The following is an 11,639-nucleotide window of genomic DNA, read 5'->3' as shown; positions in this document are numbered from 1 at the left end:
TAGTATATATATAAATTGGATAATATATATTTGACTTAAATAGATATATTTTCTAATGAAAGAAATAAAGACGAATTAAATTAATGTAGTAAAGTTAAGACTTTTTTTCTCAATGTGTGTAGAAAACACGAAACAGAGAAAAAAAAGCATCTTAAAAATGTAATGATTTATAATTATTAAATTAATACTTTAGTCTTTTTTGAAAATCGATCAAATATTTGAATTATTCGATTTGTCGTGTGCAGAAAGTGACATATTAACGCTTAGACAGCGCTATGCTATGGAAGTGGCAATTTAAGAGAGGGCGGCATTTTTTTAAAAGAATTTAAAAAATTGCGTGTTTTGCCAGAGGTGAATAATTGAGAAAATTGCCCATTGGAGGCAATAACAGAATATAGAATTTGATTAATTTAGGTTAAGTTACATTTGAGGCTTGAATTGAAGGACAACAACAATTTAATTATATGGAAGAGGCATAAATCCGACCCTGAAAAGGACGTAGTAAAAAGAAAATATATAGAAACAAGTATTATTTCTTTTTGCAGTAAACACACACACACACGAATATTTATCGTTGTGATACAACAGAAGGATGTTTTTAAAAGTCACGTTTTCCAGATCCATCGTTCACCGGATCGCGATCGCATCGAATTATTTCCGCCGATGGAATGTTAAACGTATCATCATCCGGCGTGAGACCGTAAATCAGCGATTGCCGCGGTACAGTCGCCGTGAATCGACTAATCTCTCGATTCACACGAGGCAAGGACGTGGAACGGCCTCTTGAAAGATGCGACGGCTACCTCCACGTGAGGACCCGTCTCTTCAATTCTCGTCGTCGACCGGCATTTACAATCGTTAGCCACCTCGGTTGCCCACCTCGGGAATCGTTTAGCGTAATTACGGCTCTTGTCACTAGCGGCGGCCGTCTCCATGCCGTTTCTCGCCCCCTGGATGAACGTAGCCTGTTTATTCCTTTTTTATGCGCGCTCCGAGGAGGAGAAGAAGAAGAAGAACTCGACACCCGGTATCAGGCTGACGGATACGCTCGATGGACGAACCCTTGGCATTCCATTCGACGACACTAAGCTCGCCGCCGGCGATGTATCGTGACGACACGATGAATTCTATCGTTCCGCTCTCGTCTCTCGGACATCTTGCACTCTCATCCAGAAAGAAGCGATAGAATGTGGACCGTATAACTCCGCACATTAACTCTCTCGCCCGCGCGCGCGACGTCGGACAGCTCTCCGTGACTGTTATAAATTACAGGTGTAAATGCACGAAGGAAAAGAAGGATGAGTAAGAGAAAAACAGTTCACGGTTTTGTACATCGGATCGTACATGTCTCGAAATAGGGTTTAAGAAAGAAAGAAAATAGTTCTTTACTATATATATAATTTTGCTGAGGTATCTAAAAATTTAGATAGCTGAAGATCTGAAAATATTGTTCGACCGTAAAAATAATTATTAATTAGGACGCTGAAAATAGCACAAGTGTCGAAACTAATTTTTGCAACATTGCTTATCATGCTTGAAATTCCTACGTAACTATTTTGGTCTAACAAAATTATATTCTAATCTAGTTTTTTAGATGCTTCAGCAAAATCGTTCTTTCCTCGTAAATATATTAATATCTTGAAAAATATATGAATATTGAGAAAGTGGAAGAAATAAAATCACAAATTGCGCTATGAATACTATTTATATCACAATTAGTCAGGTATAATACCAGATGCTGAAGCGTCCTAATGGCTACGTGCAATTCGGAATGACATTGCCTTTCACCTCGCCGCGATTGCAAGTAAATCGTAGCAATTGTAGGTGAACGGAATCGTAATTTAAAATTGTTAGACCGATTCACATCGAACTCCGGCGCAATAAGCGTGCTCACAATTTGCGAGGTCTCGACCACACACGTCCTGAGCGTAAACGCGAGTATTGATCGCGAACAGATCTCATCCGCAACGGTCTCGCGCAACCAGAGAAACGGAAAGAAGAAACGGGAAAGCGCGCCGTACTTTGTGCTCGATTATTGGATCGTTGCGCGATGTGGACTTGCATCTCTCGGTGACTTTTTTCAGCGCGATATTTTGCGATATTTGACTCAAGATCAAACGCAACGCGGCATAATCAATTCACCGAAGGAGACAGGAGACAAGGTGACGTCGATAAAGGACCGATCTGGCGACTCGATCGTTGGGTATCCGGCAACTTATTAATGCAACCTGAAAGGGGACTTTCCGATCTAAGATATGAGCCTTTCGCGCGACTACCGGCACATCTTCCAAGTGGAAGCTTCATTAGCCAACTTTAATTACCTACACCGGCGACTGAGGGTCGTCTGAGATCATTGTCACGAGCGCCGGATAGCCAGACGACCGCGTGAATAGACACTGCTCGGATCGTCGCGTCCTGATCATGGACGGTCATTTATCAACTTGATAGTGATTATTGTAATTAATATCGCCGGTAGGATGGCGTTCACATGGCGAATATCACAGGGAGTCGATTTTTGCTCCGTTGTCAATCTAGAGTTTATTCCCAGCAACATTGATCGTAGAATCTGACTATGATTAATCATCAAGTGATAAAAAATAGGCACAATAACAATAAAATTGACGTAAGCCTATTTGATTGTTTTTGAAAGGCAGATAATATATTTTTTTAAAATTGTTTAATTAAAAGATTGTAATCGTATAAAGAGAAATAAAATATCATAATATATAAAATGTCTGAGAATCAATAATTTTTATTTGGGAGCTATTTGAAACAAAGTTGAAAAGAAAAAACAGCTTTTGCTGAAATATTTTCAGATTTGTATCTACCTAAATATTTGCATACTTCAACAAAATCATTTTCCAACAAATGTATTTTCTTAATTTCCTTTACGTTGTTCCGATTTAAAAAATTCAAGTACAACATGACAATGCACATGTATGTTTGTTTTCAGTTATCGTATTATAGAGTGCATTGAATTGAATGAACAATAGCATTTCTATGCATTATACAAATGTCATAACTTCTAATTTTAACTATCAATAAAAGCATATAATATTTAAGTATAATAAAAATTTGTAAAGATAAATTAAATTTATAATTATTTCGTTTAATGATTCGTTTTTACAAGAATTATTAGTATTATTATTTATCGATATGTTTCTCTAACTTTGATGACGGATTTGACGAAGTTATTATATAACGCGACGTGTTATTATAATGCGTGTCTAAAAGGGTAAGTCACACTAGTGTTCGCTTTGTCGACGAGAGGTGGGCGAGGAGATGGTCTAAAGAGATTGAGCAAAGCAATAACATTAATCCAGGACACTGCCATAGCAAGAGAGCTTGTCTGCTCGCGGTCGCCGCGAGTCCGTGCGGACCTCGAAGAGTAATCCCTGGCGGTTGGGCTTCTGGACGCCCGCATAAAGCAGCCTCGTGGAATGAACTCGGAACTTACCCCTGCCCGTTACCCCTAGTCCACGTCCGTTTTGGTCACGAGCTGTCTCGGCTCCGTCGTGGTTTGTCCCTCGACGAGATGCGGTCTGGACCCTGGGCCTTCCATCGCGGCGTCTGTAATTTTAATAAGCCATATTACGAGGTCGTATCTGCTGAGACCTATGGAAATTACCTTCGCTTAGCAAACTAGTCACACAAAGAGTCAATCCGTCTCTGTGTAGTAAGTTTTTAAATACGAGAAGAAGGATACGAAATATTTTTTCTACATTTTCGTTCTCACATCTCCAAAATAACACAACTAAAAAGAATTAAGTTTTTTCTACAGTAAAAGGGGAAAAAGTATTTTTCATCTCGACAGAGGAAATGATTGACTAATTAAATAATATCAGCAAAAAGTATATATTCTTAATATAAGATATCGTCATTTTTGTAATATTTGTCTCACAATTCCTAAAAAAACCATTCTTTTCGAATTGTGACGATTTTGATGATTTTTTATGAAGTATTAGTTCACTTTTGATCGATAAAGAATTATTTACTTATTGACTTACAATATTTATAATAATGACTTAAAAGTTATAAATTTTATAAATAGTATCACTCTTAAAGTAAGAAAGCAATGTCAATGCGTTTAATATGTTTCATTGCAGCTGAAACAAATATAAATTCTAATAAATAATGTTTTATATAAAATGTTAGCATTTGACTTATTCAGTTAAATTAGTTTAACAATCAGTTTAATCGAACATCTACCAAATAGATATAAATAAAACAATTTTACAAAGTTAACATAATTTAATTAGTCAGAGAGAGGGAGGAGAGAGAGAGAGAGAGTTATACATTTGTTATGTCGTTTCATTATGATATTGGGGAGTGCGTTGGGAACAAACGCGATCGCTTTAATGAATTTCCAGCGGGACGTCAGGAGGCGTCATCCCCACTGCAGAAGGCGGTTAGCTTAGGGATTAAGTGGGGCAATCTGCGGCATTTTTTTTCTCCCGAACGACCAAGATTTTTATGCCTAATTAATCGCCATAAATCCGAGGGAACGACGAAGGATTACGGCGAAATTTGCGCGAAAGCGTCTTTCAACTGGGGTGATTAAATGATTTGTGGATACAGGCAGAAGATGCTTCACGCCTCGTAATTGCGTTTAAGCGCGCGTCGCCGTATATCATTGACTTTTTTAGACACGAGGGGCTCCTCTAGATAACTACAACTTCGGCAAATCGGCCGAGTTATAAATTGCCAATAATGTTTTATACTGCCAATAATTTTACTTAAATATCAGTTCGCTTTGTCGCGGGATTTGAATCAAGTAAATGGTTAATATCTCCAGTACGAGCTGACTCTAGTTATTCATGTATATAACAAATTTACAATACAATAAATCTAAACGTTTCGACCCACTCCACGTTCAGATCAACTTCAGTAAAAAATTTAGAAATTGTTTAATTATAAATATAAAGTCATATAATTCAATCTTGTATTCTTGTGTAACGATATGTACTGCGATTAGGATTTGCGCACCTACATATAATAGGCAAACACACAGGATTAGGAAGTAAGACACACATAATCAAAATTACAATAGAATTTTAACAAAATTTCTTGCGGTACGTGCAAATGACGTTCTGCCTGTGACGCGTAAAATTTGGTGTAAAATTTGGTGTCACTATGGAAAATGCAAGGGTACAACGACCAGATGGATGTCCCTTACGAGCACTTGTACATCGCCTCTCGCGCGCGCTGCTTTTCGTCCGCATTTATCAATTTAGACGAGGTACGCCCCGGAAAGTCTCGGCAAGCCAGCAGCAAGAAACTGCAGGAGCCCAAAGTTATCCGCGAAGTTTCGAGTGCAGAGCCAGTTGATTTATCGGGCTCATTACTGCCAGGAAAGAGGGAGGACTACAAGCAACAGCCACCCCCCAACGGCGTGTTTTACAAGACGGCATTAATTGCTCGAATTAAATATGCACCTCTCTCCGCGCCGTAATTTATTTCGGTTTCCTGAAGCGCCTTAAGTCGCCGGGGAAGCTGGCGCTCCATGGCATCGCCGTCGCTTTCCACGGACGTTAATAATGAGCCCGCGAGATATTAATTGACGTGGCTGCCGTGGAAGGTCCTCTCGATGTTTTAATCTCAACGGCAATCTCTCTCTCTCTCTCTCTCTCTCTCTCTCTGTCTCTCTCTCTCTCTCTCTTCCTTTTTCTTTTTTTTATTCACTTACACGCGCGTCGACCCTGTAGCGCAGCGTGTCGTCTCGTTGTAAATCGATGGTCCGCTTTCATCCTTTTAACCGTTTATTATGTTAACATTGTTACTTCGGTTTGTATTAAATGTTTTTTCTTAAACTTGCATCACCATACTTTTACAGTAATCGCAATAATTTTTGACTACAACATTTTCTTCGTATAGTTCTTGAAATTAATTTAAGTGATTGTTAAGCTTAGCTATACCGTTGATAGCTACGTTGCAAAAAATGTATTTCCAAGAAGAGAGCGAAAGAATCGAATAAGAGATGAATCTCTTTGCAACCACGGCCACGGCCACGGCTTGAAACGTATAAGGTCCGAATTAGCAAGTGGATGTTAAACGAAGTCTGGTCAGAGCTTACGTCACTCAGGAATCGAGCAATTCGATTAGGACGGACGATAGGAATAAGGAAGTTTATAAGGAAAGGCGCGAACAATGGATGAAACAGCGAGCGATCCAATCAGGAGCAAGGAGAATGAAGTACACGTAATCCGCCGTAGTAATCAGTGAAAATGGACTCTTTAGGTAAGACTTCGCAGCCCTGTTTGAATCAGAAAGGAGTGAGAGTTGTACGGCAAGTTTCATAAGCGGCAAGCAAAGATAAGGTTGCAAATAGGTGATTTTATTCAAGTAAAATTGTAATTGAAAAATAAAATAATGTGTTATGTATTATATATAAAAGCTCCTATATTTGAAACGCGATCGCGTAATAAACGTAAATAAATTATGTCTGCGCGAAGAGAAAGTTGAAAATAATGCGAAATAAATCTGCTCTCTTTAATGAAATATTCAGAGGCTAAATGTTACGTTTATTTTTAATATAAAAAAAAACGACCAGAGGAAACGTGGGAAACAATCCGCGCACGGGGACAGAGATGGGCAGGATTCATTCCTCCCAATTGATCAAATCTCTCCCCGGCAATGGGCGATTCTTTCCCAACCGCGATGTAACTTGACTGCAACGATCTTGCACGACCGCATGTAATCGCTTTTTACATTCACGCGGCGGTTATGTCGGGCCCATTATCCGACGATACCGCATCCTAGGTAGAATCACTCACTTATCCGACACGTTACCGACGTTAACCGAGGATAATCGGGCCCTGGCCGGGATAACGTTCGAGGATACGGACCTTCCGGTAGACAGTCTCTCTCTCTCTCTCTCTCTCTCTCCGCATCGGTGGGGGGTTCATCGTCCTCGATCGCGTCAGCGATCGCTTATCCCGGTATGGTACCCCGGGTTAGGCCCCGAGATCGAGTCCGTGGCACGTATCAGCTGATTTTTCCGTTCGCGCACGGCCGGTATCGATCCGCGAACACGCACTGGACCATGGACATGAAAATGCATGTAATTAGCTGAAATTGATGTTGAACGCGAGCGCGGCCGCGTTCAATTTTAATCGGCTGTCGTATGATAATTACGCGTGGCCGGGCACCCCCGACCCGCATCGGATAAATCATCTCGACCGCTCGCGCAACGATTCCCAGGTATTCATTTACTTCGTATTAATCAATGCGCGAAATTGATTATGGCTAGTCGCTCTCTCGCCGGTAACGAGAGACGCGGCGCGGTGAAGTCGAGGGAGGATCGTAGGGGACGGTAGTGGCCACGGAAAAGGGCATAGATCGGTTGAGAATTGCGGGAGGTTTGTTCAGCAGCCGGAACGATCGTCATGGAGTCCTCTCTCGCGTTCGCTCGATCAACCGTGTAATTTTCGACCTTTGCCCATCTGTTCGACAGATATCTGCGAGACCTGGCGAGAACACGAAATCCTTATCAAGCCTCTGCTCTTTGTCTTGTATGCATATGATTTCCGTACATATTTTTTGTCTTCTTATTGTAAATGTTATATATATGTACATATGTGTGTTTTTTTTTCATATCTGTCTTTATGTCCTTGTCAAATCTTATAACTTTTTTTTTCTCTGTAAAAGTATCTGCGTTCGTATCATCATCTTGTCACGATTTTTTAACTTTCTTATCTAGAAGTTCGTAAATTTGGATTTATATGCCGTATATTTAAAATGTACAAGCATTGCATTATGTAATATTAATAATGTTATGTAAAACTAGTTTATAAATTTTGAATAATTTTTAATGCAAAAAAGTGAATAACATTTTTCGCACGTTTCGAAGCGCTGAATTCGAATCTGCTGCCGAAAAAATTCCATCAAGTTAAATTTTTAAGATATAACATGTTAATTTAAAAATATTGCATGTCGATTTTTAAGATGCAGCATTTCTTTTCGACAGATTTAGGTATGACAGTAATAAAGAAGTAATAAAGAAGGCAAAAGAGAAACATTTTCACGAATATGGGACGAAAATGTACTAAGTGACTCTAATATGTAAAACCGATCTAAAGTCACATAAAAAACAAAAATTACTGCTCAACTGCATTTCTAATTTGTGTGTTTCTTAATTTCAATAAAATTTCATTGTGTGGTTGGAAAAAAACCTTTTCTTATCTATTATATCTCCAAAATTAGATCTAATAGAAATACTTTGATGCACGTTCGAGTTCAGCTTTAATTTAATTTACTCTAGAAACAGTCTTCATGCATAAAACCTTGTAAAATAGTGATCATTATTAGCTGTACAAATTGATTGACGAAAACAACCGAAATAAAGGTTCGGCGCTAAATGCGAATAAAATCATTCAAGGATGAACAGTGTTATGCAAGAACGTGATGCAAAGTATCCGCGAGATAATCATTTATTTTCGTTTGTTTCGATTCGCACAACTCCGTTGTACAGTGTCGCAAGAACGAATCGGGTGAGACTTGTCACGACTCAGCAGAAACGATCGTGAAGAAAAAAAAAAGATTTCGTCGGGCGCGCGCTGAATTGCGAAATTGTTCAGCGAGGGATGACGAAATCGTGTCGGTTCGAACACGTCGCGTTGTCGTGACAGCCGACAGGCATTAACAGCGATGACCTACGCCCTTGAGTATCTTACATTGCTGACGACTCCATCTCTCAAGCAACCGATGTCGGAATTCGATCCGAAACTATTGAGGTAAAGACAAAGATGTACAATACAAATTGAACGACGTGTGTAACGTCACGAATACCACGATTACGGTTTTCAGTTGGCTTTTGAACGACTCTTCGATTCGCCGAGAAAAATCTCCGATAAATACTGTACATTTTGATGATTTTTTTTAAACGCGTATATCGATTTTCTTGCAATTTCAGGCAAAATTTCTAAATCAGATCTAACGATTATTTTTATTAAGTGAGTAGTATAAGACAATAACAACTTTGATAGTGGCGCAATCGAACTTTGGCATGATAGTGCTAATCCCCAAAGGGAAAATCCAATTTGATGACTTTTTTTAGAGGGAGCACTACGAGAAAGTCATTTCGACAGAATACTGTCATCTTTAGTAAGAGAATCTAGAGAAATACTCCAGCACAGATCAGATTTCAGCAATATTGCAACAACATTGGAAACGTTGCAGCAATACTGCAAGCTTCTTTGCTGTACCGAGACCAAAGGTGGCAACTGTAGTCAAAAGTCACGATACCACGTAAAAAATAGCTATCGATGATACTTGTGTTTCACGAAGGCCACCGCAGTCTTCCACTTAAAGTTTTCAAATTTTAAAAGTTCAACTCGATCGAGATGTTTCGTAAGAAATTTTGTAATCTGGTGTCGCGAATAATATCTACAAACGTAACTCCTCGCAAGAAACGTTCCCAGCGCCGTCCGACAAGTCGCCAATGATAAATCGTAACAGGAAGTCGACCTCCGACCTCCTCTCTCGCGGTGAATTTGATTCGATCGATCCCAGAATAAATTCCTCGGCGGACAGATCGGCGAAGAGCCGATGCATTTCGCGGGCGCGAACGCGAGCGGAGAACGGTAAGGTATATATAGGTGTATTACAGGTCCCGAGCGCGGCCTTGGTTAGAAAATCACCGCTAATGGAATCAATTAGGCGTGAATTAATATTGACAGATTTATTGATTCGCCTTTTGTAAGCGTCGCGGCCGCGGCCCGTTCCGCGCTCGCCGATTTATAATTGAAAGGCAACGTTCTATCTCTCCTTTTCCTCTCTCTCTCTCTCTCTCTCTCTCTCTCCCCCTCTTTCTCTCTCTCCCCTCCCCCCTTTTGTCTTTCTCCTCGTCATAGTGCGCGCGTTAACGCGTAAATACTATCTCGCGCGTGACAACTGCGCGAATTTCCATGCGATATTTAATTAAGACTGCGTCCGTTAACATCACTCACGCTCGAATTAACCCATTTTCTTTCGTCTCATTGCGTGGAGGGAGATTGGGCAATAAGTAATTATCTTGCCGTATAATACAATCTGCGCGACAGGACGTGCGTTCCGACATAAATTTTTACAACGTTAAAGTGGTCGTAAAACCTTTCTTTCTCTTCTCTCTCTCTCTCTCTCTCTCTCTCTCTCTCTTTCTCTTTCTTTCTTTTGCTCGCTCGACTCGCAGTGCTTAAATTCGAGATGAGATAATCTCGATGTTAACCAAATATGATATCACTAATTGTAAATAATTATCTCCGAATCCTTGATAAGCATGACGAAAGTACTCGAGGATATTACGGTACCAATCCGATGATATTATATGTGGGTCGGTTCAACGCTGTTTACGAGCCCACAATGCGTGCGGTCTTGGCGACGCGTTGTCGGACCGCAAAGAAATTTTAACGCAAATGCACAACGATCGTGTTTACATTATCGTTATTTGCATATATTTGCAGGCAGGATGAGCAAAATACTTGGTGCATCGCGGCGGTGCCTTTTTCCCCTGTTCGTTTCCCAATTCCACGCATTAATTCGACGACGCAGCGCGCTCGTTATCGTTCAAACGCGTGCCTTTGAATACGGCGCGTCGCGAAATTTTTTGGTGGGCGAATCGCGCTCGAGTTCCGTGCCACGCCGCACTTAATTTCCCTCCTCCTTTTATTCCCCGGCAATATTATGAAAATGCACGCGTCGGGCCCCGTTACGTCGCTGGGACGCAATCGTTTGCGTAATTTGTAATTGCGTACGCGAGCTACATACAGAATTAACGAGCGGACCCATTAAATTTAACGATCGTTGACTTCGCGTCCGCGCGACTACGGGAAGGTGGCAGCTTTCGATCCTGTTAGCCGCGAAAAGAGAGGAAGCCCCGCTTCCATCTTCGTAACTTCGAGTTTACGCAAGTTCTCTCTATGCCCAATTATTATCCCGACTAGATCATCTAAGACGAAGAGGAAAGTGAACTCGGTGAACAATGTTTCCAAGAAAACTGTTCCCTTCGAGAATCATGAGAGAGAGAGAAAGAAGTTAAAGTACTATATGTGTATAATTTTCTCTATATGTATTGTTGAATAATAAGTTTAGTCACTAAAATGAAAAAATGGATCTTATAAATAATGCTTCCTCGAAAAAAGACATTTTAATTAAGTAATATTTCTTTAACAAGGTTTAACGTTAAGCAAGATTTAGCAAGGTTTTAGCTTTAGTAAAATTTAATATTAATAAAAAATTATATAGATTTCAAATAAGATATTGAAGATTTTCTCAATATCTTATTTGAAATCTATACAATTTTTTTGAAAGACTTAAAAAAGATGACTTAAAAAAGATGAAATTTTTAATAAGTAATAATTTTGATCTTCTTTCAAACTATTTTTTTAGAGATGTGATGCGATTTTGACAATTTTTTATGAAGTTTACTGTTGATAATTGATAGGGTAATGTTTGCTTAACTGATTCATAATAATAATTTGAAATTCATATTTTTTTTGTATTTTAAAATAAGAAAGCGGTATGATATGTGATACTATATATTTATCCTTAAACATATTATGTAACATATCAGTAGTGTTGCTGCAATTATACAAACAGACGCAGCAGCTAGCATCTAAGAAGGTTGACGTTCGTTTTCGTTTACATGCACATCACACACACAC

The sequence above is a fragment of the Trachymyrmex septentrionalis genome, unplaced genomic scaffold, assembly GCF_001594115.1.
Source record: "Trachymyrmex septentrionalis isolate Tsep2-gDNA-1 unplaced genomic scaffold, Tsep1.0 scaffold36, whole genome shotgun sequence".
NCBI lineage: Eukaryota > Metazoa > Arthropoda > Insecta > Hymenoptera > Formicidae > Trachymyrmex > Trachymyrmex septentrionalis.
This window is presented reverse-complemented; position numbering follows the sequence as displayed.